The 2,329-nt window shown below is 36.9% G+C and overlaps 1 pseudogene; it reads right to left on the reverse strand.

Annotated features, from left to right (window-relative positions):
* Window positions 1–500: 500 nt before the first annotated feature.
* On the reverse strand, window positions 501–995 carry LOC123386019 (annotated as a pseudogene).
* Between the last annotated feature and the right edge of the window lie 1,334 nt (window positions 996–2,329).

Raw genomic sequence — 2,329 nt, forward strand, 5'->3', positions numbered from 1 at the left:
TTAAAAAAAAAATTTTTTTTTTCAACGTTTTATTTATTTTTTGGGACAGAGAGAGACAGAGCATGAATGGGGGAGTGGCAGAGAGAGAGGGAGACACACAATCGGAAACAGGCTCTAGGCTCTGAGCCATCAGCACAGAGCCCGACGTGGGGCTTGAACTCACGGACCGCAAGATCGTGACCTGGTTGAAGTCGGACGCTTAACCGACTGCGCCACCCAGGCGCCCCTGCATGTCACACTTTAGATTCTAAGACTTTGCTCTTAAGTTCTTTTTTGTTTTGTTTCGTTTTTTGTTTGTTTGTTTTCAATTTGTGATCTATTTATTACTCTTAGAAAATCTCATTTTTGGCTGGACTCAGACTCAGAGGTTGAAGCTCTCAGGCCACTCCATCTCTTGGCGATCTATTCCTGGCATTTTTCTTTGGTCTTCTTCATTCTCGGACAAAAGTTTGGCATATTCTTATTTTTCTTAGCAAGCTAAGAGCAACACACTGATGTTTTCACTGGAGGACACATGGAGTAACAAGACACTGAATCTTGGGTGCTTTGGTTCTAGGTTTCTTACCTTCTTTGTTTAGGGACTTCTGGTAGGCATCATTCTTTAGAGAGATTGAAGAGTGTGTGAATTCTGCTAGCTCTTTGGGATCCCAGGCGATGAGGCACAGTAATATCAGTAAGTCCATGAATATCCTTCTCTCTCTCCTCTCTCTCTCTCTCTCTTTTTTAATGACTAAGTTGAGAACACTTATATTGGCATCCACAATGCAACCCTGAGCAGATTTGCACTTTCTTTGTCCAGTCCTCGTTGGTCAATAGCAGGAATGCCCCTTACTCAGCAGCAGGTGGACATGGCCATGGGTCTCGATACCTTGCTTCATGAGGAAGCCTTGCTTGTCATTGTCATCACTAATTCAGACCTTGTAACCCTCACATTCTTCACTCAGAACATCAGCAGCAACTTCTGTGGCCATACACTTCCCGTTTACATTTATCATCTACTTCAATGAGTCTCTGGCAGCGAGGAGCTGAGAATGCTCAGCTTCATTCTAGAGCATCTTACTGCCTCTCAGGCACCACAAAAAAGAGCTTAAATTCTTAATTTTACTTCATCGCACTGGAAAATTGAATTAAAAATTACATTACTTCAAGAGTTAAAAATCTATCAGATATGTTTCCTTTTCATTGATTTTTTTTGCCTGCAATATAATGGATCCTATGAATGAATCTACATTAATTATGTCTTTTCAATACAGAAAATATTTAGTTTCATTTGAGTAATAATATAAAAACTTGTATGTATAGTAATAAAACGCAACCAGAAAGCTTCATAAGGAAACATAGCCGGCATTCTTTGTGCTCTTCAAGTTTTGCTCTGCAGATGAAACAGAGTTTGATTCTTTTTATGTTCCACATGAATTTTGTTTCTGTATTTTCAATATTGTGCCTAGGTGGCTATTCCTTGTGTTTTGAATTTTCAACAATGAAAAATAACTAGTACCTTTCATAAACCACTCAGTATTATTTCCCACATATTTATAACTTCCTTATATTTAATGAACATTTTCATATACCAATCACCAATTTATCACCAAAATACCGTAGTGTCTTTAGTGTAATTAAAATAATTTATAAACTTCATGATTTCTTAAAAATATTTATCCTGCACTTCTCCATTCTTTTGTTTTATTCAAGAATTTTATAGTAAGTATGAATACGGTTTCCAAATCTAAAGCAAGCCTAAACACCTGGAGTACTCCCTATCCTCACCAGGGAGGGCAAAAACCAGGCTTGAGCTTTCATTCTTAACCGAGATAAATTTTAAGAATGAAAATTCCTTCTATCTCAATAAAATTCAAAGAAGAAGTTATTTGTCTTGTGATGAAAACAAGCAAGCATGTAGACATCCTCAACGACATCCAGTCTGATATTAAAATAATAAAGCAGGAATGAGTGGTTATAAAGAACACAGTGGACATACAGAATATAGACAATATAAGAGAAGGTATAAAGAACTCAATGGTTGGATTGAGAAGCAGAATAATTGCCTAAGAAACAGTTAATGACCTAGAAGATCAGCTGGAGGAACTTGCCCATATAACATCAGTAATCAAAAGAGATGGCAGATCTAAAATGAAAAAAAAGGCATTATGAAGGAATATATATCACAAAAATAGGCATAATTCAAGCCAAGTGAATTCCAAAATGTTCTGCCTATTAAATATCATTCGTCTAAATACATCTAACTTGACCAAGTCCTAATGGATAGAAGGTATCAAAAGATGTCTCCATATTAGTCACAGCTATCGATTCTATCTGTTGGATTGATGCC

The sequence above is a fragment of the Felis catus genome, chromosome A1 (assembly GCF_018350175.1).
Source record: "Felis catus isolate Fca126 chromosome A1, F.catus_Fca126_mat1.0, whole genome shotgun sequence".
Lineage (NCBI taxonomy): Eukaryota > Metazoa > Chordata > Mammalia > Carnivora > Felidae > Felis > Felis catus.